The sequence below is a fragment of the Ambystoma mexicanum genome, unplaced genomic scaffold, assembly GCF_040938575.1.
Source record: "Ambystoma mexicanum isolate Mex_15411 unplaced genomic scaffold, UKY_AmexF1_1 Mex_scaf65, whole genome shotgun sequence".
Classification (NCBI taxonomy): Eukaryota; Metazoa; Chordata; class Amphibia; order Caudata; family Ambystomatidae; genus Ambystoma; species Ambystoma mexicanum.
Window position 1 is genome coordinate 72,440 of NW_027182483.1, and position 27,173 is coordinate 99,612.

General features: G+C 62.9%; 1 long non-coding RNA gene across 1 annotated transcript; it reads left to right on the plus strand.

Moving 5' to 3' along the window:
• Window positions 1-21,332: 21,332 nt before the first annotated feature.
• On the plus strand, window positions 21,333-26,232 carry LOC138562544 (uncharacterized). Its single transcript, XR_011299345.1, has 2 exons — window positions 21,333-21,379; window positions 25,860-26,232. It is a non-coding gene; the product is annotated as an uncharacterized lncRNA (long non-coding RNA).
• Window positions 26,233-27,173: the final 941 nt, after the last annotated feature.

Below are 27,173 nucleotides of genomic sequence, written 5' to 3' on the forward strand. Positions count from 1 at the left end.
GGGCCTCTGCCTTTCGCCCTGGTGGGGCCTCTGCCTTTCGCCCTGGTGGGGCCTCTGCCTTTCGCCCTGGTGGGGCCTCGCCCTCTCAGCCTCTCGCATTGGTGGGGCCTCGGCCTCTCCCCCTGTTGTGGTGCCTCAGCCTCTCGCCCTGGTGGTGCCTCAGCCTCTCGCCCTGGTGGTGCCTCAGCCTCTCGCCCTGGTGGGGCCTCAGCCTCTCGCCCTGGTGGGGCCTCAGCCTCTCGCCCTGGTGGGGCCTCGGCCTCTCACCGTCTTATCCTGGTGGGGCCTCGGCCTCTGCCTCTCGCCCTGGTGGGGCCTCGGCCTCTGCCTCTCGCCCTGGTGGGGCCTCGGCCTCTGCCTCTCGCCCTGGTGGGGCCTCGGCCTCTGCCTTTCGCCCTGGTGGGGCCTCTGCCTCTCGCCCTGGTGGGGCCTCGGCCTCTTGCCCTGGTGGGGCCTCGCCCTCTGCCTCTCTCGCCCTGGTGGGGCCTCGCCCTCTGCCTCTCTCGCCCTGGTGGGGCCTCGGCCTCTGCCTCTCTCGCCCTGGTGGGGCCTCGGCCTCTGCCTCTCTCGCCCTGGTGGGGCCTCGGCCTCTGCCTCTCGCCCTGGTGGGGCCTCGGCCTCGGCCTCTCGCCCTGGTGGGGCCTTGGCCTCGGCCTCTCGCCCTGGTGGGGCCTTGGCCTCGGCCTCTCGCCCTGGTGGGGCCTCGGCCTCGGCCTCTCGCCCTGGTGGGGCCTCGGCTTCGGCCTCTCGCCCTGGTGGGGCCTCGGCTTCGGCCTCTCGCCCTGGTGGGGCCTCGGCTTCGGCCTCTCGCCCTGGTGGGGCCTCGGCCTCTGCCTCTCGCCCTGGTGGGGCCTCGGCCTCTGCCTCTCGCCCTGGTGGGGCCTCGGCCTCTGCCTCTCGCCCTGGTGGGGCCTCGGCCTCTGCCTCTCGCCCTGGTGGGGCCTCGGCCTCTGCCTCTCGCCCTGGTGGGGCCTCGGCCTCTGCCTCTCGCCCTGGTGGGGCCTCGGCCTCTGCCTCTCGCCCTGGTGGGGCCTCGGCCTCTGCCTCTCGCCCTGGTCGGGCCGTGGCCTCGGCCTCTCGCCCTGGTCGGGCCGTGGCCTCGGCCTCTCGCCCTGGTCGGGCCGTGGCCTCGGCCTCTCGCCCTGGTGGGGCCTTGGCCTCGGCCTCTCTCCCTGGTGGGGCCTTGGCCTCGGCCTCTCTCCCTGGTGGGGCCTTGGCCTCGGCCTCTCTCCCTGGTGGGGCCTTGGCCTCGGCCTCTCGCCTTGGCCTCGACCTCTTGCCCTGGTGGGGCTTTGGCCTCGCCCTCTCGCCTTGGCCTCGACCTCTTGCCCTGGTGGGGCCTTGGCCTCTTAGCCTCTGCCTCCCCCCCTGGACGGGCCTCGGCCTCCCCCCCTGGACGGGCCTCGGCCTCCCCCCCCCCCTGGACGGGCCTCGGCCTCCCCCCCCCCCTGGACGGGCCTCGGCCTCCCCCCCCCCCCCTGGACGGGCCTCGGCCTCCCCCCCTGGACGGGCCTCGGCCTCCCCCCCTGGACGGGCCTCGGCCTCCCCCCCTGTTGGGGTGTCTCGGCCTGTCGCCCTGGTGTGACCTCGGCCTCTCGCCCTGGTGTGGCCTCGGCCTCTCTCGCTCTGGTGCGGCCTCGGCTTCTCGCTCTGGTGCGGCCTCGGCTTCTGCCTCTCGCCCCGGTGGGGCATCGGCCCCTCTCCCTGGTGGGGCTTTGGCCTCGGCCTCTCTCCCTGGTGGGGCTTTGGCCTCGGCCTCTCTCCCTGGTGGGGCCTTGGCCTCGGCCTCTCTCCCTGGTGGGGCCTTGGCCTCGGCCTCTCTCCCTGGTGGGGCCTTGGCCTCGGCCTCTCTCCCTGGTGGGGCCTTGGCCTCGGCCTCTCTCCCTGGTGGGGCCTTGGCCTTGGCCTCGGCCTCTCTCCCTGGTGGGGCCTTGGCCTCGGCCTCTTGCCCTAGTGGGGCCTCTCGCCCTGGTGGGTCCTTGGCCTCTTAGCCTCTGCCTCCCTCCCTGGACGGGCCTCAGCCTCCCCCCCTGGTGGGGCCTAGGCTGCCCTGGTGGGGCCTCAGCCTCCCACCCTGGTGGGGCCTCGGCCTCTCACCCTGTTGGGGTGTCTCGGCCGGTCGCCCTGGTGTGACCTCGGCCTCTCGCCCTGGTGGGGCCTCGGCCTCTTGCCCTGGTGGGGCCTCGGCCTCTCTCGCCCTGGTCGGGCCTTGGCCTCTGCCTCTCGCCCTGGTCGGGCCTTGGCCTCTGACTCTTGCCCTGGTCAGTCCTTGGCCTCTGCCTCTCGCCCTGGTCGGGCCTTGGCCTCTGCCTCTCGCCCTGGTCGGGCCTTGGCCTCTGCCTCTCGCCCTGGTGGGGCCTTGGCCTCGGCCTCTCGCCCTGGTGGGGCCTTGGCCTCGGCCTCTCTCCCTGGTGGGGCCTTGGCCTCGGCCTCTCTCCCTGGTGGGGCCTTGGCCTCGGCCTCTCTCCCTGGTGGGGCCTTGGCCTCGGCCTCTCTCCCTGGTGGGGCCTTGGCCTCGGCCTCTCGCCCTGGTGGGGCCTTGGCCTCGGCCTCTCGCCCTGGTGGGGCCTCGGCTTCGGCCTCTCGCCCTGGTGGGGCCTCGGCTTCGGCCTCTCGCCCTGGTGGGGCCTCGGCTTCGGCCTCTCGCCCTGGTGGGGCCTCGGCTTCGGCCTCTCGCCCTGGTGGGGCCTCGGCCTCTGCCTCTCGCCCTGGTGGGGCCTCGGCCTCTGCCTCTCGCCCTGGTGGGGCCTCGGCCTCTGCCTCTCGCCCTGGTGGGGCCTCGGCCTCTGCCTCTCGCCCTGGTGGGGCCTCGGCCTCTGCCTCTCGCCCTGGTGGGGCCTCGGCCTCTGCCTCTCGCCCTGGTGGGGCCTCGGCCTCTGCCTCTCGCCCTGGTGGGGCCTCTGCCTCTCGCCCTGGTCGGGCCTTGGCCTCGGCCTCTCGCCCTGGTCGGGCCTTGGCCTCGGCCTCTCGCCCTGGTCGGGCCTTGGCCTCGGCCTCTCTCCCTGGTGGGGCCTTGGCCTCGGCCTCTCGCCCTGGTGGGGCCTTGGCCTCGGCCTCTCGCCCTGGTGGGGCCTTGGCCTCGGCCTCTCGCCCTGGTGGGGCCTTGGCCTCGGCCTCTCGCCTTGGCCTCGACCTCTTGCCCTGGTGGGGCCTTGGCCTCGGCCTCTCGCCTTGGCCTCGACCTCTTAGCCTCTGCCTCCCCCCCTGGACGGGCCTCGGCCTCCCCCCCTGGACGGGCCTCGGCCTCCCCCCCTGGACGGGCCTCGGCCTCCCCCCCCTGGACGGGCCTCGGCCTCCCCCCCCCCTGGACGGGCCTCGGCCTCCCCCCCCCTGGACGGGCCTCGGCCTCCCCCCCCTGGACGGGCCTCGGCCTCCCCCCCCTGGACGGGCCTCGGCCTCCCCCCCCTGGACGGGCCTCGGCCTCCCCCCCCTGGACGGGCCTCGGCCTCCCCCCCTGGTGGGGCCTCGGCCTCCCCCCCTGTTGGGGTGACCTCGGCCTGTCGCCCTGGTGTGACCTCGGCCTCTCGCCCTGGTGTGGCCTCGGCCTCTCTCGCTCTGGTGCGGCCTCGGCTTCTCGCTCTGGTGCGGCCTCGGCTTCTGCCTCTCGCCCCGGTGGGGCATCGGCCCCTCTCCCTGGTGGGGCTTTGGCCTCGGCCTCTCTCCCTGGTGGGGCTTTGGCCTCGACCTCTCTCCCTGGTGGGGCCTTGGCCTCGGCCTCTCTCCCTGGTGGGGCCTTGGCCTCTCTCCCTGGTGGGGCCTTGGCCTCGGCCTCTCTCCCTGGTGGGGCCTTGGCCTCGGCCTCTTGCCCTAGTGGGGCCTCTCGCCCTGGTGGGTCCTTGGCCTCTTAGCCTCTGCCTCCCTCCCTGGACGGGCCTCAGCCTCCCCCCCTGGTGGGGCCTAGGCTGCCCTGGTGGGGCCTCGGCCTCCCAACCTGGTGGGCCCTCGGCCTCTCACCCTGTTGGGGTGTCTCGGCCTGTCGCCCTGGTGTGACCTCGGCCTCTCGCCCTGGTGGGGCCTCGGCCTCTTGCCCTGGTGGGGCCTCGGCCTCTCTTGCCCTGGTGCGGCCTCGGCTTCTCGCTCTGGTGCGGCCTCGGCCTCTGCCTCAAGCCCTGGTGCGGCCTCGGCCTCTGCCTCAAGCCCTGGTGCGGCCTCGGCCTCTGCCTCTCGCCCTGTTGGGGCCTCGGCCTCTGCCTCTCGCCCTGTTGGGGCCTCGGCCTCTGCCTCTCGCCCTGTTGCGGCCTCGGCCTCTCGCCCTGTTGGGGCCTCTGCCTCTCGCCCTGTTGGGGCCTCTGCCTCTCGCCCTGTTGGGGCCTCTGCCTCTCGCCCTGTTGGGGCCTCTGCCTCTCGCCCTGTTGGGGCCTCGGCCTCTGCCTCTCGCCCTGTTGGGGCCTCGGCCTCTGCCTCTCGCCCTGTTGGGGCCTCGGCCTCGTCCTCTCGCCCTGGTCGGGCCTTGGGCTCGTCCTCTCGCCCTGTTGGGGCCTCTGCCTCTCGCCCTGGTGGGGCCTCGGCCTCTGCCTCTCGCCCTGGTGGGGCCTCGGCCTCTGCCTCTGGCCCTGGCGGGGCCTCGGCCTCTCACCGTCTTACCCTGGTGGGGCCTCGGCCTCTGCCTCTCGCCCTGGTGGGGCCTCGGCCTCTGCCTCTCGCCCTGGTGGGGCCTCGGCCTCTGCCTCTCGCCCTGGTGGGGCCTCGGCCTCTGCCTCTCGCCCTGGTGGGGCCTCGGCCTCTCGCCCTGGTGGGGCCTTGGCCTCGGCCTCTCGCCCTGGTGGGGCCTTGGCCTCGGCCTCTCACCCTGGTGGGGCCTCGCCCTCTCGCCCTGGTAGAGCCTCGCCCTGGTAGAGCCTCGCCCTCTCGCCCTCTCGCCCTGGTAGAGCCTCGCCCTCTCGCCCTGGTGGGTCTTTGGCCTCTCGCCCTGGTAGAGCCTCGCCCTCTTGCCCTGGTAGAGCCTCGCCCTGGTAGAGCCTCGCCCTCTCGCCCTGGTAGAGCCTCGCCCTCTCGCCCTGGTAGAGCCTCGCCCTCTCGCCCTGGTAGAGCCTCGCCCTCTCGCCCTGGTGGGTCTTTGGCCTCTCGCCCTGGTAGAGCCTCGCCCTCTTGCCCTGTTGGAGCTTCGGCATCTGCCTTTCGGCTGGCGATGCCTCAACCTCTCGCCTTGGTGGGGCCTCGGCCTCTCACCGTCTTATCCTGGTGGGGCCTCTGCCTTTCGCCCTGGTGGGGCCTCTGCCTTTCGCCCTGGTGGGGCCTCTGCCTTTCGCCCTGGTGGGGCCTCGCCCTCTCAGCCTCTCGCATTGGTGGGGCCTCGGCCTCTCCCCCTGTTGTGGTGCCTCAGCCTCTCGCCCTGGTGGTGCCTCAGCCTCTCGCCCTGGTGGGGCCTCAGCCTCTCGCCCTGGTGGGGCCTCGGCCTCTCACCGTCTTATCCTGGTGGGGCCTCGGCCTCTCACCGTCTTATCCTGGTGGGGCCTCTGCCTCTCACCGTCTTGCCCTGGTGGGGCCTCTGCCTCTCGCCCTGGTGGGGCCTCGGCCTCTGCCTCTCGCCCTGGTGGGGCCTTGGCCTCTGCCTCTCGCCCTGGTGGGGCCTCGGCCTCTGCCTTTCGCCCTGGTGGGGCCTCGGCCTCTGCCTCTCGCCCTGGTGGGGCCTCGGCCTCTTGCCCTGGTGGGGCCTCGCCCTCTGCCTCTCTCGCCCTGGTGGGTCCGGGGCCTCTCGCCCTGGTGGGGCATCAACCTCTTTTGCCATGGTGGGGCATCGGCCTCTACCTCTCGCCCTGGTGGGGCCGTGGCCTCTGCCTCTCGCCCTGGTGGGGCCTTGGCCTCTGCCTCTCGCCCTGGTCGGGCCTTGGCCTCTGCCTCTCGCCCTGGTCGGGCCTTGGCCTCTGCCTCTCGCCCTGGTGGGGCCTTGGCCTCGGCCTCTCGCCCTGGTGGGGCCTTGGCCTCGGCCTCTCGCCCTGGTGGGGCCTTGGCCTCGGCCTCTCTCCCTGGTGGGGCCTTGGCCTCGGCCTCTCGCCCTGGTGGGGCCTTGGCCTCGGCCTCTCGCCCTGGTGGGGCCTTGGCCTCGGCCTCTCTCCCTGGTGGGGCCTTGGCCTCGGCCTCTCTCCCTGGTGGGGCCTTGGCCTCGGCCTCTCGCCCTGGTGGGGCCTTGGCCTCGGCCTCTCGCCCTGGTGGGGCCTTGGCCTCGGCCTCTCGCCCTGGTGGGGCCTTGGCCTCGGCCTCTCGCCCTGGTGGGGCCTTGGCCTCGGCCTCTCGCCCTGGTGGGGCCTTGGCCTCGGCCTCTCGCCCTGGTGGGGCCTTGGCCTCGGCCTCTCGCCCTGGTGGGGCCTCGGCCTCTCGCCCTGGTGGGGCCTTGGCCTCGGCCTCTCGCCCTGGTGGGGCCTCGGCTTCGGCCTCTCGCCCTGGTGGGGCCTCGGCTTCGGCCTCTCGCCCTGGTGGGGCCTCGGCCTCTGCCTCTCGCCCTGGTGGGGCCTCGGCCTCTGCCTCTCGCCCTGGTGGGGCCTCGGCCTCTGCCTCTCGCCCTGGTGGGGCCTCGGCCTCTGCCTTTCGCCCTGGTGGGGCCTCGGCCTCTGCCTCTCGCCCTGGTGGGGCCTCGGCCTCTGCCTCTCGCCCTGGTGGGGCCTCGGCCTCTGCCTCTCGCCCTGGTGGGGCCTCGGCCTCTGCCTCTCGCCCTGGTGGGGCCTCGGCCTCTGCCTCTCGCCCTGGTGGGGCCTCGGCCTCTGCCTCTCGCCCTGGTGGGGCCTCGGCCTCTGCCTCTCGCCCTGGTGGGGCCTCTGCCTCTCGCCCTGGTGGGGCCTCTGCCTCTCGCCCTGGTGGGGCATCAACCTCTTTTGCCATGGTCGGGCCGTGGCCTCGGCCTCTCGCCCTGGTCGGGCCTTGGCCTCGGCCTCTCTCCCTGGTGGGGCCTTGGCCTCGGCCTCTCTCCCTGGTGGGGCCTTGGCCTCGGCCTCTCTCCCTGGTGGGGCCTTGGCCTCGGCCTCTCTCCCTGGTGGGGCCTTGGCCTCGGCCTCTCTCCCTGGTGGGGCCTTGGCCTCGGCCTCTCTCCCTGGTGGGGCCTTGGCCTCGGCCTCTCTCCCTGGTGGGGCCTTGGCCTCGGCCTCTCGCCCTGGTGGGGCCTTGGCCTCGGCCTCTCGCCTTGGCCTCGACCTCTTGCCCTGGTGGGGCCTTGGCCTCGGCCTCTCGCCTTGGCCTCGACCTCTTGCCCTGGTGGGGCCTTGGCCTCTTAGCCTCTGCCTCCCCCCCTGGACGGGCCTCGGCCTCCCCCCCTGGACGGGCCTCGGCCTCCCCCCCCCCCCCCTGGACGGGCCTCGGCCTCCCCCCCCCCCCCCTGGACGGGCCTCGGCCTCCCCCCCTGTTGGGGTGTCTCGGCCTCTCGCCCTGGTGTGACCTCGGCCTCTCGCCCTGGTGTGGCCTCGGCCTCTCTCGCTCTGGTGCGGCCTCGGCTTCTCGCTCTGGTGCGGCCTCGGCTTCTGCCTCTCGCCCCGGTGGGGCATCGGCCCCTCTCCCTGGTGGGGCTTTGGCCTCGGCCTCTCTCCCTGGTGGGGCTTTGGCCTCGGCCTCTCTCCCTGGTGGGGCCTTGGCCTCGGCCTCTCTCCCTGGTGGGGCCTTGGCCTCGGCCTCTCTCCCTGGTGGGGCCTTGGCCTCGGCCTCTTGCCCTAGTGGGGCCTCTCGCCCTGGTGGGTCCTTGGCCTCTTAGCCTCTGCCTCCCTCCCTGGACGGGCCTCAGCCTCCCCCCCTGGTGGGGCCTAGGCTGCCCTGGTAGGGCCTCGGCCTCCCACCCTGGTGGGGCCTCGGCCTCTCACCCTGTTGGGGTGTCTCGGCCTGTCGCCCTGGTGTGACCTCGGCCTCTCGCCCTGGTGGGGCCTCGGCCTCTTGCCCTGGTGGGGCCTCGGCCTCTGCCTCTCGCCCTGGTCGGGCCTTGGCCTCTGCCTCTCGCCCTGGTCGGGCCTTGGCCTCTGCCTCTCGCCCTGGTCGGGCCTTGGCCTCTGCCTCTCGCCCTGGTCGGGCCTTGGCCTCTGCCTCTCGCCCTGGTCGGGCCTTGGCCTCTGCCTCTCGCCCTGGTGGGGCCTTGGCCTCTGCCTCTCGCCCTGGTGGGGCCTTGGCCTCGGCCTCTCGCCCTGGTGGGGCCTTGGCCTCGGCCTCTCTCCCTGGTGGGGCCTTGGCCTCGGCCTCTCTCCCTGGTGGGGCCTTGGCCTCGGCCTCTCTCCCTGGTGGGGCCTTGGCCTCGGCCTCTCTCCCTGGTGGGGCCTTGGCCTCGGCCTCTCTCCCTGGTGGGGCCTTGGCCTCGGCCTCTCGCCCTGGTGGGGCCTCGGCTTCGGCCTCTCACCCTGGTGGGGCCTCGGCCTCTGCCTCTCGCCCTGGTGGGGCCTCGGCCTCTGCCTCTCGCCCTGGTGGGGCCTCGGCCTCTGCCTCTCGCCCTGGTGGGGCCTCGGCCTCTGCCTCTCGCCCTGGTGGGGCCTCGGCCTCTGCCTGCTGGTGGGGCCTCGGCCTCTGCCTCTCGCCCTGGTCGGGCCTTGGCCTCGGCCTCTCGCCCTGGTCGGGCCTTGGCCTCGGCCTCTCGCCCTGGTGGGGCCTTGGCCTCGGTCTCTCTCCCTGGTGGGGCCTTGGCCTCGGCCTCTCGCCCTGGTGGGGCCTTGGCCTCGGCCTCTCGCCCTGGTGGGGCCTTGGCCTCGGCCTCTCGCCCTGGTGGGGCCTTGGCCTCGGCCTCTCGCCCTGGTGGGGCCTTGGCCTCGGCCTCTCGCCTTGGCCTCGACCTCTTGCCCTGGTGGGGCCTTGGCCTCGGCCTCTCGCCTTGGCCTCGACCTCTTGCCCTGGTGGGGCCTTGGCCTCTTAGCCTCTGCCTCCCCCCCTGGACGGGCCTCGGCCTCCCCCCCTGGACGGGCCTCGGCCTCCCCCCCTGGTGGGGCCTCGGCCTCCCCCCCTGTTGGGGTGTCTCGGCCTGTCGCCCTGGTGTGACCTCGGCCTCTCTCCCTGGTGGGGCCTTGGCCTCTCTCCCTGGTGGGGCCTTGGCCTCGGCCTCTCTCCCTGGTGGGGCCTCGGCCTCTTGCCCTAGTGGGGCCTCTCGCCCTGGTGGGTCCTTGGCCTCTTAGCCTCTGCCTCCCTCCCTGGACGGGCCTCAGCCTCCCCCCCTGGTGGGGCCTAGGCTGCCCTGGTGGGGCCTCGGTCTCCCACCCTGGTGGGGCCTCGGCCTCTCACCCTGTTGGGGTGTCTCGGCCTGTCGCCCTGGTGTGACCTCGGCCTCTCGCCCTGGTGGGGCCTCGGCCTCTTGCCCTGGTGGGGCCTCGGCCTCTCTTGCCCTGGTGCGGCCTCGGCTTCTCGCTCTGGTGCGGCCTCGGCCTCTGCCTCAAGCCCTGGTGCGGCCTCTGCCTCTCGCCCTGTTGGGGCCTCGGCCTCTGCCTCTCGCCCTGTTGCGGCCTCTGCCTCTCGCCCTGTTGGGGCCTCTGCCTCTCGCCCTGTTGGGGCCTCTGCCTCTCGCCCTGTTGGGGCCTCGGCCTCTGCCTCTCGCCCTGTTGGGGCCTCGGCCTCTGCCTCTCGCCCTGTTGGGGCCTCGGCCTCTGCCTCTCGCCCTGTTGGGGCCTCGGCCTCGTCCTCTCGCCCTGGTCGGGCCTTGGGCTCGTCCTCTCGCCCTGGTGGGGCCTTGGGCTCGTCCTCTCGCCCTGGTGGGGCCTTGGCCTCTTGCCCTGGTGGGGCCTCAGCCTCTCGCCCTGGTGGGGCCTCAGCCTCTCGCCCTGGTGGGGCCTCGGCCTCTCGCCCTGGTGGGGCCTCGGCCTCTCGCCCTGGTGGGGCCTCGGCCTCTCGCCCTGGTGGGGCCTCGGCCTCTCGCCCTGGTGGGGCCTCGGCCTCTCGCCCTGGTGGGGCCTCGGCCTCTCGTCCTGGTGGGGCCTCGGCCTCTCACCGTCTTACCCTGGTGGGGCCTCGGCCTCTGCCTCTCGCCCTGGTGGGGCCTCGGCCTCTGCCTCTCGCCCTGGTGGGGCCTCGGCCTCTGCCTCTCGCCCTGGTGGGGCCTCGGCCTCTGCCTCTAGCCCTGGCGGGGCCTCGGCCTCTCACCGTCTTACCCTGGTGGGGCCTCGGCCTCTGCCTCTCGCCCTGGTGGGGCCTCGGCCTCTGCCTCTCGCCCTGGTGGGGCCTCGGCCTCTGCCTCTCGCCCTGGTGGGGCCTCGGCCTCTGCCTCTCGCCCTGGTGGGGCCTCGGCCTCTGCCTCTCGCCCTGGTGGGGCCTCGGCCTCTGCCTCTCGCCCTGGTGGGGGCCTCTGCCTCTAGCCCTGGCCGGGCCTGGGCCTCGGCCTCTCGCCCTGGCCGGGCCTGGGCCTCGTCCTCTCGCCCTGGTCGGGCCTGGGCCTCGTCCTCTCGCCCTGGTCGGGCTTTGGCCTCGTCCTCTCGCCCTGGTGGGGCCTCTGCCTCTCGCCCTGGTGGGGCCTCGGCCTCTCGCCCTGGTGGGGCCTCGGCCTCTCGCCCTGGTGGGGCCTCGGCCTCTCGCCCTGGTGGGGCCTCGGCCTCTCGCCCTGGTGGGGCCTCGGCCTCTCGTCCTGGTGGGGCCTTGGCCTCTCGTCCTGGTGGGGCCTCGGCCTCTTGCCCTGGTGGGGCCCTGGTGGGGTCTCGGCCTCTCGCCATCTCACCCTGACGGGGCCTCGGCCTCTCGCCCTGGTGGGGCCTCGGCTTATGCCTCTCTCCCTGGTGGGGCCTCGGCTTATGCCTCTCACCCTGGTGGGGCCTCGGCCTCTCGCCCTGGTGGGGCCTCAGCCTCTTGCCCTGGTGGGGTCTTGGTGGGGTCTCGGCCTCTCGCCCTGGTGGGGCCTTGGCCTCTCGCCATCTCACCCTGACGGGGCCTCGGCCTCTCGCCCTGGTGGGGCCTTGGCCTCTGCCTCTCAGCCTGGTGGGGCCCCGGCCTCGGCCTCTTGCCCTGGTGGGGCCTCGGCCTCTTGCCCTGGTGGGGCCTCGGCCTCTTGCCCTGGTGGGGCCTCGGCCTCTTGCCCTGGTGGGGCCTCGGCCTCTTGCCCTGGTGGGGCCTCGGCCTCTTGCCCTGGTGGGGCCTCGGCCTCTTGCCCTGGTGGGGCCTCGGCCTCTTGCCCTGGTGGGGCCTCGGCCTCTTGCCCTGGTGGGGCCTCGGCCTCTTGCCCTGGTGGGGCCTCGGCCTCTTGCCCTGGTGGGGCCTCGGCCTCTTGCCCTGGTGGGGCCTCGGCCTCTTGCCCTGGTGGGGCCTCGGCCTCTCGCCCTGGTGGGGCCTTGGTGGGGTCTCGGCCTCTCGCCCTGGTGGGGCCTCGGCCTCTGCCTCTCACCCTGGTGGGGCCTCGGCCTCTGCCTCTCACCCTGGTGGGGCCTCGGCCTCTGCCTCTCACCCTGGTGGGGCCTCGGCCTCTGCCTCTCACCCTGGTGGGGCCTCGGCCTCTGCCTCTCACCCTGGTGGGGCCTCGGCCTCTGCCTCTCACCCTGGTGGGGCCTCGGCCTCTGCCTCTCACCCTGGTGGGGCCTCGGCCTCTGCCTCTCACCCTGGTGGGGCCTCGGCCTCTGCCTCTCAGCCTGGTGGGGCCTCGGCCTCTGCCTCTCAGCCTGGTGGGGCCTCGGCCTCTGCCTCTCAGCCTGGTGGGGCCTCGGCCTCTGCCTCTCAGCCTGGTGGGGCCTCGGCCTCTGCCTCTCAGCCTGGTGGGGCCTCGGCCTCTGCCTCTCAGCCTGGTGGGGCCTCGGCCTCTGCCTCTCGCCCTGGTGGGGCCTCGGCCTCTCTCGCCCTGGTGGGGCCTCGGCCTCTCTCGCCCTGGTGGGGCCTCGGCCTCTCTCGCCCTGGTGGGGCCTCGGCCTCTCTCGCCCTGGTGGGGCCTCGGCCTCTCTCGCCCTGGTGGGGCCTCGGCCTCTCGCCCTGTTGGGGCCTCGGCCTCTCGCCCTGTTGGGGCCTCGGCCTCTCGCCCTGTTGGGGCCTCGGCCTCTCGCCCTGTTGGGGCCTCGGCCTCTCGCCCTGTTGGGGCCTCGGCCTCTCGCCCTGTTGGGGCCTCTGCCTCTCGCCCTGGTGGGGCCTCGGCCTCTGCCTCTCGCCCTGGTGGGGCCTCGGCCTCTCTCCCTGGTGGGGCCTTGGCCTCGGCCTCTCTCCCTGGTGGGGCCTTGGCCTCGGCCTCTCTCCCTGGTGGGGCCTTGGCCTCGGCGCCTCTCCCTGGTGGGGCCTTGGCCTCGGCCTCTCTCCCTGGTGGGGCCTTGGCCTCGGCCTCTCTCCCTGGTGGGGCCTTGGCCTTGACCTCGGCCTCTCGCCCTGGTGGGTCCTTGGCCTCTTAGCCTCTGCCTCCCTCCCTGGACGGGCCTCAGCCTCCCCCCCTGGTGGGGCCTAGGCTGCCCTGGTGGGGCCTCGGCCTCCCACCCTGGTGGGGCCTCGGCCTCTCACCCTGTTGGGGTGTCTCGGCCTCTCACCCTGTTGGGGTGTCTCGGCCTGTCGCCCTGGTGTGACCTCGGCCTGTCGCCCTGGTGGGGCCTCGGCCTCTCTCGCTCTTGTGCGGCCTCGGCTTCTCGCTCTTGTGCGGCCTCGGCTTCTCGTTCTTGTGCGGCCTCGGCCTCTGCCTGTCGCCCTGGTGCGGCCTCGGCCTCTGCCTCTCGCCCTGTTGGGGCCTCGGCCTCTGCCTCTCGCCCTGTTGCGGCCTCGGCCTCTTGCCCTGGTGGGGCCTTGGTGGGGTCTCGGCCTCTCGCCCTGGTGGGGCCTCGGCCTCTCGCCATCTCACCCTGACGGGGCCTCGGCCTCTCGCCCTGGTGGGGCCTCGGCCTCTCGCCCTGGTGGGGCCTCGGCCTCTGCCTCTCACCCTGGTGGGGCCTCGGCCTCTGCCTCTCACCCTGGTGGGGCCTCGGCCTCTGCCTCTCACCCTGGTGGGGCCTCGGCCTCTGCCTCTCACCCTGGTGGGGCCTCGGCCTCTGCCTCTCTCGCCCTGGTGGGTCCGGGGCCTCTCGCCCTGGTGGGGCATCAACCTCTTTTGCCATGGTGGGGCATCGGCCTCTACCTCTCGCCCTGGTGGGGCCGTGGCCTCTGCCTCTCGCCCTGGTGGGGCCGTGGCCTCTGCCTCTCGCCCTGGTGGGGCCGTGGCCTCTGCCTCTCGCCCTGGTGGGGCCGTGGCCTCTGCCTCTCGTCCTGGTGGGGCCGTGGCCTCTGCCTCTCGCCCTGGTGGGGCCGTGGCCTCTGCCTCTCGCCCTGTTGGGGCCTCGGCCTCTGCCTCTCGCCCTGGTGGGGCCTCGGCCTCTGCCTCTCGCCCTGGTGGGGCCTCGGCCTCTGCCTCTCGCCCTGGTGGGGCCTCGGCCTCTCGCCCTGGTGGGGCCTCGGCCTCTCGCCCTGGTGGGGCCTCGGCCTCTCTCCCTGGTGGGGCCTTGGCCTCGGCCTCTCTCCCTGGTGGGGCCTTGGCCTCGGCCTCTCTCCCTGGTGGGGCCTTGGTCTCGGCCTCTCTCCCTGGTGGGGCCTTGGCCTTGACCTCGGCCTCTCGCCCTGGTGGGGCCTCTAGCCCTGGTGGGGCCTCTCGCCCTGGTGGGTCCTTGGCCTCTTAGCCTCTGCCTCCCCCCCTGGACGGGCCTCAGCCTCCCCCCCTGGTGGGGCCTAGGCTGCCCTGGTGGGGCCTCGGCCTCCCACCCTGGTGGGGCCTCGGCCTCCCACCCTGGTGGGGCCTCGGCCTCTCACCCTGTTGGGGTGTCTCGGCCTGTCGCCCTGGTGTGACCTCGGCCTGTCGCCCTGGTGGGGCCTCGGCCTCTCTCGCTCTGGTGCGGCCTCGGCTTCTCGCTCTGGTGCGGCTCGGCCTCTGCCTCTCGCCCTGTTGGGGCCTCGGCCTCTGCCTCTCGCCCTGTTGCGGCCTCGGCCTTTCGCCCTGTTGGGGCCTCGGCCTCTGCCTTTCGCCCTGTTGGGGCCTCGGCCTCTGCCTTTTGCCCTGTTGGGGCCTCGGCCTCTGCCTCTCGCCCTGTTGGGGCCTCGGCCTCTGCCTCTCGCCCTGTTGGGGCCTCGGCCTCTGCCTCTCGCCCTGTTGGGGCCTCGGCCTCTGCCTCTCGCCCTGTTGGGGCCTCGGCCTCTGCCTCTCGCCCTGTTGGGGCCTCGGCCTCTCGCCCTGTTGGGGCCTCGGCCTCTCGCCCTGGTGGGGCCTCGGCCTCTCGCCCTGGTGGGGCCTCGGCCTCTCGCCCTGGTGGGGCCTCAACCTTTGCGTCTCGCCCTGATGGGACATTGGCCTCAGCAAGCAGTCAAGTTTCCCAAAAATTCTTGCTTGGGGAAGTGCACAAAATGTTCCATGACTAGTGCTGTGGTGGTAAGTAAGATTGAGCGATTTTTCATGAGATGGGTAGGTGTGGTTAGCACAGTGCATTTAAGAGGTTCATGATGTGAAGGAATAATGTTCTGCTGAGGGACCTTTGCGTTTTTGCTGGGTCTTTCCAATGTTTCAGGGTCTTGAATAATTGGAGCCTTGGGTGATTAAGCCTTGGGTTGAGACTAATCTTGTCTGGTCCTTTTTTTTCTAGGACTTTCCAGTTGCAGTTGTTTGAAGATGCTGAACCAAGGGATCTGGTAGGTATATAATTTGGTGCTACATTCAAAAGGCCTTGGGAGTCATATGATAATTTTGTGGATTTGTTGTTGCCCCATCCATAGCATTTATGATCTAAAGCAGTAAAAGCTAGACCCTATGTTTGAGGCAGAAGATCGCATGAGATAGGATATGGATATTTGTCTTGGGGTGGCTTATATACGCACACATGCTGTTGCAGTAATCTAGTTTGGATATAACCAGTTCCTGTGTCCATTTTATTTTGACTGATATACAGGGTGGGGAGAGCTTTTTTTAAGCAGGTGAAATTTGTTGAGCATTCGTCTCAATCATATTCCCTTTTCATAGCACCAGTCTCTTTATAGTGCCTATTCTGTGTCCTAGTTTCCTTTACATGTCCATTTTTGTTTCTCATATTCTTTCTTCCTTGCCTATCCTTCTTGTAGACAGTCTAAAAGATCTAGTTCCAGCACCAAACCCATAGGTCTTGAATTGCAGCAGTTTATGCCTCTAATACTGGTTGTATTTTGATGTCCCTTCAGTATTCAATTCAAATGCCAATGATGTATTATGAGGTTTTATTAAACCAAACACTTAAAACAGATTGTTCACTCGAACTCAACATACAAAAGATAAAGTTCCATTATTTCTAACTGAACAAGCAAAGAAAAAGCAAACCCGTGTTTCAACCTATCACATTGGATGCTGCAGAAACAGCAAGAAGAACCCTGGCACAGGGTACCCTACTTAAAAGGCACGCATGGCTCAGAAATATGGGCTTTACTCCTGAGACACAGGCTTCCCTTATTAATAAGCCTGTGGAGGAAACTAACTTATTTGGAAAGGCAGTGGATGATGCCCTTGAAACTGCAAAAAAAGGAGTATGAAACCTTACTCCCTAAACCAGATTACAGCAAGACCATACCAGCATCGAGGAGATAGCTCTCGCCGGTCCTTTCGGGGGCAATCCTTCCCACGTCCTCCCACATCCAGTACAGAACAGGGAATACACAGTGGTCCTCCGGAGAAGGAGCAACTACTACGGGCCAATATCAACAGAGGCCAACGCTGAGGAAAGGGAAAGGGTAGAAACTCCACCCCTCGAGGATTCCCTGCCTGTGGTCAAAAGTGACTCACTAGTCCGGGTCCCCTCCCATGCCTCCCTGGTCGGGGGACGAATCATGCAAGGGAGGGGGATCACCAGAGATCAGTGGGTTCTCAACACCGTTGCCCGCGGGTACTGTATAGAGTTCAGATGACCACCTCGATACAAACCCCCTACATCCAGACGCCGATCTCCAGCGCACCTGAAGATTCTACTCGATAGAAATTGTCCCCATTCTACAGGCAAAAAAGTGTTTCTATTCAGTGTACTTCCTTGTACCCAAAAAGGATCTCACTATGTGCCCTGTTAGATTTGCGCCCAGTGAACACTTGTCAAACTTCAAGTTCAGGATGGCATTACATGAAGTAATCCCTCTGCTAACACTGGGGGATTACATAGCAACATTGGACATTAAAGATGCAGACTTTCATTTTTTCAGTGCTGCCAGCACACTGAAAGTACCTAAGATTCATGCTAGACAACCAGCACTATCAGTTCAAGGTCCTTCCCTTCGGCGTTGCCTCAGCCCCAAGGGTATTTACAAAGGGGCTGGCGGTAGTAGCGCCTCACCTGTGCAAGCAGTCCATCCCAGTTTATCCATACCTCAATGACTGGTCAATAACAGGGGACTCATACGGAACATGCTTATCAAATACTCAGAAGACGGTAGACCACCTCTTAAGTCTGGTATTCTCAATCAATGAGAAAGTCCAGCTTGGACCCTATCCAAGTCGAGCAATTTCCGGAAGCCCAAATTCGGACCAAAGACTGGCTCATCTTCCCCTCCAATGAGAGGGTTCAAAACATGCTGTTCCAGATCCCTCACTATGTAGACAATCGCGCGGTAACCGTACACAAAGCAATGCGTCTGTTAGGGATGATGGCTGCCTGTATTTATCTAGTCCCACACGCATGTTTGCCTATGTGCCATGCGAGTGGCTCTCAAGCCAATGGTGTCAGGCCAGCAGACAATGGAGCGATCTAGTGGTTGTCTCGGCAGCCCTCGTGCTCTCTGGCGTGGTGGTCAAAAGAACATCTTGCAGGGGAAGACACTCTCACCGTGGACTCATCACTTACGGGGTGGGGAGCTCACATCTTTATCACACAATGCATGGCAGTTGGTCCCCAGCGGTAGCATCCAACCGCATAAACCGATTGGAGTTGCTTGCAGTATTCAAAGCCCTGAAAGCTTTTCAGACACATCTACAGGGAAAGACAGTCCTAGGCCTGATGGACAGCACCACAACCTTGTACTACTTGAACAAACAAAGGGACACGCACTCTCCAGGGATATCCAAACAGTCGCAGAACATGTGGAAATGGGCTCTCAAACACAAGATGTTCCTCGTGTCACAACACATTCCAGGGGAACTCAATCTTGTAGCAGACGTTCTCAGCAGAGACTTCCCACTAACCGTAGAGTATGAGTGGCATTTGCACAAATCCATCCATCCAACTTATACGCAGACTGGGGATTCCCAGAGATCAACCTGTAGAAAGCCCAGATTATGCCTCCAGGTACCCGCAGAACCGCTCCAAGGGGAACGGTCTCTAGATAACACGATCAGGGAAATTTGTTTATGCTTTCTACACCACCACCCCACCAACTCCCTTACTGAACAAGCTAGTGCACAAGATGCGCCAGGAACCAGTCACGATGATCCTAGTGGCCCCACAAACCCTGCTTCTCATCTGATGACAATGTCAGTTTCCCTGGGGAGGAAACTACCATGCCCATACAACATGCAGTCACAGGACAAAGGGGAAACCCTCCATCCATGCCCACATACTCAATTTAGCGCCCTAGCTCCTGAGATCAACGGTTTCGGGCACCTTCAACTTCCTCAAAAATGCATGGAGATACTCAGAGAAAGCCTAACACCAGACATTGCAGCTCCAATAAATCGAAGCCTTCTTCATCTGTTGCCATTCCAAGGGTCTCAATCCCATAGAATGCTCACCTACACATATTGTCCTATACCTGACTCACCTGCTAGACTCGAGCCTAGTTTTTAATTCACTGAAGGTACACTTAGCTGCACTTTATACACTACGTCCCAGAAAAAGGTTTAGTGGTTGAAAATACCAATTATCAAGGCGTTTATGGAAAGGGTTAAAAGATGTCATCCCCCTATTGCCAAACCAGCTCCTGGATGGGACCTGAAGGCTGTTCTAACAAGGCTAATGGGTCCTCCCTTTGAACCGATGCATAACGCTAGCCTCAAAGCACTCACAAGACCGTCTTCCGGGTGGCAGTCATCTCAATAAGAATTGGCGATCTGCAGGGCCTTTCAGTTCTAGACCGGTTTGTCACAATTCACAAAGATAAAGTGGTTATGCGCACTCACCCACCATTTGCGCCTAAATTAATTTCAAAGTTCCATATAAACCAGTCAATACACATACCCACTTTCTTCCAAAATACCCCACTAGTGTGGCAGAAAAAAAACCTCACACACTGGTTGTGAGGAGAACAGTTGTATACTATCTGGAGAAAAACTAAACCACTAAGAAAAACAAACCAGTTTTTCATTTCAGTGGCAGCTGCTAGAGAAGGGGACTGTGTCTCTAAATCAGCCATTTCACAGTGGATTGTAAACTGCATCGCACTGTGCTACACTATGGCTAGGAGAGATCTGCCCTTCAAGCCTAAAGCACACTACTCGTGACACTGGGGCTTGCAAATGTTCCTCTCAATCTATTTGCAAAGCAGCAACCTGGAGTGCTGTACACACCTTTTAAAAAAACTACTGCCTGGATACTCACTCTAGGTCTGATTCTCAGGTGGAACAGCAGTACTGAGACATCTTTGCTACTGCTCATTCACACATCCCACCGCCACCGGTGGCTCCGGCTCGCTAGTCTATGCACAGCACGTGAATCTAAGCAGATTCACAAGCATCAGAAGACTTGCATTACTTTCCGTACTAGCATTTCGGATGATTGTATCGGCTTAGATTCACATGCCACACCCCTCTCGGAGTAGAAGGAACATAGACATCTTACTCTTCTCTCTCTGTAATCGCTCACAATGGTCATAGGCTCCCTCACAGCAGAAAAAACACAACCAGAAAGGACCTCGATGCGTGAAGGATTTTGGGTACACTACATGTCACGTAAGGGATAGTGTTACAAGCACGCCCATGTCGACATCCCACAAGATGCAGTACTCTACAATTGCCACTAGATGTCGCACTATATGCACATGTGAATCTAAGCAGGTACAATAATCGGAAATGCTATTACGGTAAATAATGCATGTCGTATTGCTCTCGCCCTGTTGGGGCCTCGGCCTCTCGCCCTGTTGGGGCCTCGGCCTCTCGCCCTGTTGGGGCCTCGGCCTCTCGCCCTGTTGGGGCCTCGGCCTCTCGCCCTGTTGGGGCCTCGGCCTCTCGCCCTGTTGGGGCCTCGGCCTCTCGCCCTGTTGGGGCCTCTGCCTCTCGCCCTGGTGGGGCCTCGGCCTCTGCCTCTCGCCCTGGTGGGGCCTTGGCCTCGGCCTCTCTCCCTGGTGGGGCCTTGGCCTCGGCCTCTCTCCCTGGTGGGGCCTTGGCCTCGGCCTCTCTCCCTGGTGGGGCCTTGGCCTCGGCGCCTCTCCCTGGTGGGGCCTTGGCTGCCCTGGTGGGGCCTCGGCCTCCCACCCTGGTGGGGCCTCGGCCTCTCACCCTGTTGGGGTGTCTCGGTCTCTCACCCTGTTGGGGTGTCTCGGCCTGTCGCCCTGGTGTGACCTCGGCCTGTCGCCCTGGTGGGGCCTCGGCCTCTCTCGCTCTTGTGCGGCCTCGGCTTCTCGCTCTTGTGCGGCCTCGGCTTCTCGTTCTTGTGCGGCCTCGGCCTCTGCCTGTCGCCCTGGTGCGGCCTCGGCCTCTGCCTCTCGCCCTGTTGGGGCCTCGGCCTCTGCCTCTCGCCCTGTTGGGGCCTCGGCCTCTTGCCCTGGTGGGGCCTTGGTGGGGTCTCGGCCTCTCGCCCTGGTGGGGCCTCGGCCTCTCGCCATCTCACCCTGACGGGGCCTCGGCCTCTCGCCCTGGTGGGGCCTCGGCCTCTCGCCCTGGTGGGGCCTCGGCCTCTGCCTCTCACCCTGGTGGGGCCACGGCCTCTGCCTCTCACCCTGGTGGGGCCTCGGCCTCTGCCTCTCACCCTGGTGGGGCCTCGGCCTCTGCCTCTCACCCTGGTGGGGCCTCGGCCTCTGCCTCTCTCGCCCTGGTGGGTCCGGGGCCTCTCGCCCTGGTGGGGCATCAACCTCTTTTGCCATGGTGGGGCATCGGCCTCTACCTCTCGCCCTGGTGGGGCCGTGGCCTCTGCCTCTCGCCCTGGTGGGGCCGTGGCCTCTGCCTCTCGCCCTGGTGGGGCCGTGGCCTCTGCCTCTCGCCCTGGTGGGGCCGTGGCCTCTGCCTCTCGTCCTGGTGGGGCCGTGGCCTCTGCCTCTCGCCCTGGTGGGGCCGTGGCCTCTGCCTCTCGCCCTGTTGGGGCCTCGGCCTCTGCCTCTCGCCCTGGTGGGGCCTCGGCCTCTGCCTCTCGCCCTGGTGGGGCCTCGGCCTCTGCCTCTCGCCCTGGTGGGGCCTCGGCCTCTCGCCCTGGTGGGGCCTCGGCCTCTCTCCCTGGTGGGGCCTTGGCCTCGGCCTCTCTCCCTGGTGGGGCCTTGGCCTCGGCCTCTCTCCCTGGTGGGGCCTTGGTCTCGGCCTCTCTCCCTGGTGGGGCCTTGGCCTTGACCTCGGCCTCTCGCCCTGGTGGGGCCTCTAGCCCTGGTGGGGCCTCTCGCCCTGGTGGGGCCTCTCGCCCTGGTGGGTCCTTGGCCTCTTAGCCTCTGCCTCCCCCCCTGGACGGGCCTCAGCCTCCCCCCCTGGTGGGGCCTAGGCTGCCCTGGTGGGGCCTCGGCCTCCCACCCTGGTGGGGCCTCGGCCTCCCACCCTGGTGGGGCCTCGGCCTCTCACCCTGTTGGGGTGTCTCGGCCTGTCGCCCTGGTGTGACCTCGGCCTGTCGCCCTGGTGGGGCCTCGGCCTCTCTCGCTCTGGTGCGGCCTCGGCTTCTCGCTCTGGTGCGGCTCGGCCTCTGCCTCTCGCCCTGTTGGGGCCTCGGCCTCTGCCTCTCGCCCTGTTGCGGCCTCGGCCTTTCGCCCTGTTGGGGCCTCGGCCTCTGCCTTTCGCCCTGTTGGGGCCTCGGCCTCTGCCTTTCGCCCTGTTGGGGCCTCGGCCTCTGCCTCTCGCCCTGTTGGGGCCTCGGCCTCTGCCTCTCGCCCTGTTGGGGCCTCGGCCTCTGCCTCTCGCCCTGTTGGGGCCTCGGCCTCTGCCTCTCGCCCTGTTGGGGCCTCGGCCTCTCGCCCTGTTGGGGCCTCGGCCTCTCGCCCTGTTGGGGCCTCGGCCTCTCGCCCTGTTGGGGCCTCGGCCTCTCGCCCTGGTGGGGCCTCGGCCTCTCGCCCTGGTGGGGCCTCGGCCTCTCGCCCTGGTGGGGCCTCAACCTTTGCGTCTCGCCCTGATGGGACATTGGCCTCAGCAAGCAGTCAAGTTTCCCAAAAATTCTTGCTTGGGGAAGTGCACAAAATGTTCCATGACTAGTGCTGTGGTGGTAAGTAAGATTGAGCGATTTTTCATGAGATGGGTAGGTGTGGTTAGCACAGTGCATTTAAGAGGTTCATGATGTGAAGGAATAATGTTCTGCTGAGGGACCTTTGCGTTTTTGCTGGGTCTTTCCAATGTTTCAGGGTCTTGAATAATTGGAGCCTTGGGTGATTAAGCCTTGGGTTGAGACTAATCTTGTCTGGTCCTTTTTTTTCTAGGACTTTCCAGTTGCAGTTGTTTGAAGATGCTGAACCAAGGGATCTGGTAGGTATATAATTTGGTGCTACATTCAAAAGGCCTTGGGAGTCATATGATAATTTTGTGGATTTGTTGTTGCCCCATCCATAGCATTTATGATCTAAAGCAGTAAAAGCTAGACCCTATGTTTGAGGCAGAAGATCGCATGAGATAGGATATGGATATTTGTCTTGGGGTGGCTTATATACGCACACATGCTGTTGCAGTAATCTAGTTTGGATATAACCAGTTCCTGTGTCCATTTTATTTTGACTGATATACAGGGTGGGGAGAGCTTTTTTTAAGCAGGTGAAATTTGTTGAGCATTCGTCTCAATCATATTCCCTTTTCATAGCACCAGTCTCTTTATAGTGCCTATTCTGTGTCCTAGTTTCCTTTACATGTCCATTTTTGTTTCTCATATTCTTTCTTCCTTGCCTATCCTTCTTGTAGACAGTCTAAAAGATCTAGTTCCAGCACCAAACCCATAGGTCTTGAATTGCAGCAGTTTATGCCTCTAATACTGGTTGTATTTTGATGTCCCTTCAGTATTCAATTCAAATGCCAATGATGTATTATGAGGTTTTATTAAACCAAACACTTAAAACAGATTGTTCACTCGAACTCAACATACAAAAGATAAAGTTCCATTATTTCTAACTGAACAAGCAAAGAAAAAGCAAACCCGTGTTTCAACCTATCACATTGGATGCTGCAGAAACAGCAAGAAGAACCCTGGCACAGGGTACCCTACTTAAAAGGCACGCATGGCTCAGAAATATGGGCTTTACTCCTGAGACACAGGCTTCCCTTATTAATAAGCCTGTGGAGGAAACTAACTTATTTGGAAAGGCAGTGGATGATGCCCTTGAAACTGCAAAAAAAGGAGTATGAAACCTTACTCCCTAAACCAGATTACAGCAAGACCATACCAGCATCGAGGAGATAGCTCTCGCCGGTCCTTTCGGGGGCAATCCTTCCCACGTCCTCCCACATCCAGTACAGAACAGGGAATACACAGTGGTCCTCCGGAGAAGGAGCAACTACTACGGGCCAATATCAACAGAGGCCAACGCTGAGGAAAGGGAAAGGGTAGAAACTCCACCCCTCGAGGATTCCCTGCCTGTGGTCAAAAGTGACTCACTAGTCCGGGTCCCCTCCCATGCCTCCCTGGTCGGGGGACGAATCATGCAAGGGAGGGGGATCACCAGAGATCAGTGGGTTCTCAACACCGTTGCCCGCGGGTACTGTATAGAGTTCAGATGACCACCTCGATACAAACCCCCTACATCCAGACGCCGATCTCCAGCGCACCTGAAGATTCTACTCGATAGAAATTGTCCCCATTCTACAGGCAAAAAAGTGTTTCTATTCAGTGTACTTCCTTGTACCCAAAAAGGATCTCACTATGTGCCCTGTTAGATTTGCGCCCAGTGAACACTTGTCAAACTTCAAGTTCAGGATGGCATTACATGAAGTAATCCCTCTGCTAACACAGGGGGATTACATAGCAACATTGGACATTAAAGATGCAGACTTTCATTTTTTCAGTGCTGCCAGCACACTGAAAGTACCTAAGATTCATGCTAGACAACCAGCACTATCAGTTCAAGGTCCTTCCCTTCGGCGTTGCCTCAGCCCCAAGGGTATTTACAAAGGGGCTGGCGGTAGTAGCGCCTCACCTGTGCAAGCAGTCCATCCCAGTTTATCCATACCTCAATGACTGGTCAATAACAGGGGACTCATACGGAACATGCTTATCAAATACTCAGAAGACGGTAGACCACCTCTTAAGTCTGGTATTCTCAATCAATGAGAAAGTCCAGCTTGGACCCTATCCAAGTCGAGCAATTTCCGGAAGCCCAAATTCGGACCAAAGACTGGCTCATCTTCCCCTCCAATGAGAGGGTTCAAAACATGCTGTTCCAGATCCCTCACTATGTAGACAATCGCGCGGTAACCGTACACAAAGCAATGCGTCTGTTAGGGATGATGGCTGCCTGTATTTATCTAGTCCCACACGCATGTTTGCCTATGTGCCATGCGAGTGGCTCTCAAGCCAATGGTGTCAGGCCAGCAGACAATGGAGCGATCTAGTGGTTGTCTCGGCAGCCCTCGTGCTCTCTGGCGTGGTGGTCAAAAGAACATCTTGCAGGGGAAGACACTCTCACCGTGGACTCATCACTTACGGGGTGGGGAGCTCACATCTTTATCACACAATGCATGGCAGTTGGTCCCCAGCGGTAGCATCCAACCGCATAAACCGATTGGAGTTGCTTGCAGTATTCAAAGCCCTGAAAGCTTTTCAGACACATCTACAGGGAAAGACAGTCCTAGGCCTGATGGACAGCACCACAACCTTGTACTACTTGAACAAACAAAGGGACACGCACTCTCCAGGGATATCCAAACAGTCGCAGAACATGTGGAAATGGGCTCTCAAACACAAGATGTTCCTCGTGTCACAACACATTCCAGGGGAACTCAATCTTGTAGCAGACGTTCTCAGCAGAGACTTCCCACTAACCGTAGAGTATGAGTGGCATTTGCACAAATCCATCCATCCAACTTATACGCAGACTGGGGATTCCCAGAGATCAACCTGTAGAAAGCCCAGATTATGCCTCCAGGTACCCGCAGAACCGCTCCAAGGGGAACGGTCTCTAGATAACACGATCAGGGAAATTTGTTTATGCTTTCTACACCACCACCCCACCAACTCCCTTACTGAACAAGCTAGTGCACAAGATGCGCCAGGAACCAGTCACGATGATCCTAGTGGCCCCACAAACCCTGCTTCTCATCTGATGACAATGTCAGTTTCCCTGGGGAGGAAACTACCATGCCCATACAACATGCAGTCACAGGACAAAGGGGAAACCCTCCATCCATGCCCACATACTCAATTTAGCGCCCTAGCTCCTGAGATCAACGGTTTCGGGCACCTTCAACTTCCTCAAAAATGCATGGAGATACTCAGAGAAAGCCTAACACCAGACATTGCAGCTCCAATAAATCGAAGCCTTCTTCATCTGTTGCCATTCCAAGGGTCTCAATCCCATAGAATGCTCACCTACACATATTGTCCTATACCTGACTCACCTGCTAGACTCGAGCCTAGTTTTTAATTCACTGAAGGTACACTTAGCTGCACTTTATACACTACGTCCCAGAAAAAGGTTTAGTGGTTGAAAATACCAATTATCAAGGCGTTTATGGAAAGGGTTAAAAGATGTCATCCCCCTATTGCCAAACCAGCTCCTGGATGGGACCTGAAGGCTGTTCTAACAAGGCTAATGGGTCCTCCCTTTGAACCGATGCATAACGCTAGCCTCAAAGCACTCACAAGACCGTCTTCCGGGTGGCAGTCATCTCAATAAGAATTGGCGATCTGCAGGGCCTTTCAGTTCTAGACCGGTTTGTCACAATTCACAAAGATAAAGTGGTTATGCGCACTCACCCACCATTTGCGCCTAAATTAATTTCAAAGTTCCATATAAACCAGTCAATACACATACCCACTTTCTTCCAAAATACCCCACTAGTGTGGCAGAAAAAAAACCTCACACACTGGTTGTGAGGAGAACAGTTGTATACTATCTGGAGAAAAACTAAACCACTAAGAAAAACAAACCAGTTTTTCATTTCAGTGGCAGCTGCTAGAGAAGGGGACTGTGTCTCTAAATCAGCCATTTCACAGTGGATTGTAAACTGCATCGCACTGTGCTACACTATGGCTAGGAGAGATCTGCCCTTCAAGCCTAAAGCACACTACTCGTGACACTGGGGCTTGCAAATGTTCCTCTCAATCTATTTGCAAAGCAGCAACCTGGAGTGCTGTACACACCTTTTAAAAAAACTACTGCCTGGATACTCACTCTAGGTCTGATTCTCAGGTGGAACAGCAGTACTGAGACATCTTTGCTACTGCTCATTCACACATCCCACCGCCACCGGTGGCTCCGGCTCGCTAGTCTATGCACAGCACGTGAATCTAAGCAGATTCACAAGCATCAGAAGACTTGCATTACTTTCCGTACTAGCATTTCGGATGATTGTATCGGCTTAGATTCACATGCCACACCCCTCTCGGAGTAGAAGGAACATAGACATCTTACTCTTCTCTCTCTGTAATCGCTCACAATGGTCATAGGCTCCCTCACAGCAGAAAAAACACAACCAGAAAGGACCTCGATGCGTGAAGGATTTTGGGTACACTACATGTCACGTAAGGGATAGTGTTACAAGCACGCCCATGTCGACATCCCACAAGATGCAGTACTCTACAATTGCCACTAGATGTCGCACTATATGCACATGTGAATCTAAGCAGGTACAATAATCGGAAATGCTATTACGGTAAATAATGCATGTCGTATTGCTCTTGTAAAATGTATAGGGCAGAAAGGATTAGTGATTACAGAAATGTGGAATATTTGGCAACAAAAGAGAAAGAAAAGTGGGTGAATGTTCAAAGATCTAACTGTGTTTATCTACTTTTCTTGAGGCCCTGCGCAAGGAGAGGTTGGACTGGCGCCAGCAAGGTCCCAATGGCTGTGGAATGCATGACGGACATGCCTCAGGCGGTGGGAAAGCATCTCCTTGAAGTACACGCTGTTCGTGACTACAAGCTGAACCAGACCCTCAAGGCTAAACTGCCCCGTTCGCAGGAAGACCATATTCTCGGAACCTTGGCACATTTATCGCTTGCCCCGACATGCCTTACATGGACCCGGACACAGCCCGCGGGCAAAACTGTAACATGAGTAATGAGGACTGGAGTAGCCACTGTGTCTCTATCAAGATGCAACTGGCCTGAGGTGGGAGAGCAGTCCACCCAGGCATTTGGTTCCTGCTTTTAATACATGCCATCCTTTCTACTTCTGGTCTCCCGTGTAGTTATTTCAGTGTTGCAGAGTGCTGTGTGTGAAGGTCATTGGTGTCGGTGGGGAGCAGGACGGATAAGAGTGGCACAACCCCACCTGCAGCTCCTCCAGCACTGTTGGCCTGCAATCCACAAACTTCAGCTCCAATTTGGTCTTTTTCATCCCAATTTGGCTATTGCTGCCCCCGACCTTAGAGGACAATTACAAAACAATATGGGCCCTTCAGCTGCCTGTGCGTGTGTCTGATAGTCTCTCTCAGGCAGGGCTCCCTCCATGGCGCAGGGCGGGCCATTGATGGTCCAGAGTGTTAGGCAGAATCCTGTGCAGTACCCTTAGGGACCACTACACACAATTAAGACCACAAGTGGTAATACAGGTTCACCTTTGGTACAAGCCTGTACTACACAGTTAAAGTGGTAGCAGTAGCGGAGCAGCCAGACTTATCTCAAGAGCAAATGAGCAGTAGTAGAGATTACACAAAGGACTACAATTACTGCGACTCAAGCTAACACTGACTCAAGGTTTCTGGTTAAAAAGTAAAAGTACATTTATTTTTAGACCATCTGTTCACAAAACACTTCACTTCTATTAAATTAAAACCACACTTCAAATACACCACACACAACCAATTGCCCTTGTGCAGACAATTCAAAGAAAGTACCTTTGGATTTGACAGACCGGTGTTGTGAAACAAAGACGTTACCGGGGGTTGTTGAGCAATCACTTTTTGACAGTAATGACAATTCGGTCTTACGAAAGAAAATCGTACCCGCGAGAAGAAATGTTACCGTAGTCAAACACACTTAGCGCATGATTTAACACAAGAAAATTGGGGATAAAAATCATAGGCAATACTTTTGTCAAGGCAGCTAGAATCAAGACACTTTCTAAGACGTAGATAAAAGTCAATAGGCCTGCGTCAGTGTCAATGGGAC